This window comes from Acanthisitta chloris, unplaced genomic scaffold (genome assembly GCF_000695815.1).
Source record: "Acanthisitta chloris isolate BGI_N310 unplaced genomic scaffold, ASM69581v1 scaffold23346, whole genome shotgun sequence".
NCBI lineage: Eukaryota > Metazoa > Chordata > Aves > Passeriformes > Acanthisittidae > Acanthisitta > Acanthisitta chloris.
This window is the reverse complement of record NW_008677875.1, coordinates 7945-8145: the sequence shown is the minus strand read 5'-3', so window position 1 is coordinate 8145 and position 201 is coordinate 7945.

Sequence of the window (201 nt, the reverse complement as noted above, 5' to 3'; positions counted from 1 at the left end):
CCGCGGGTCCTTTTGCCCGTGAAGACACAGGGTGGTCCACAAGGATGGCGCGAGGCTGTCCTCGCCCCGTCCGTGGGGCCCATCTGCGCAGCACGGGTGGCGTGGGGCCAGCAGCTCCAGCCAAGCCCCCGCAGCAGCTTCATCCTCTCCCGAAGCGCAGGAGAGGGGCTGCATCCCCGGCCGGGCAGGGTGCTTCTCATC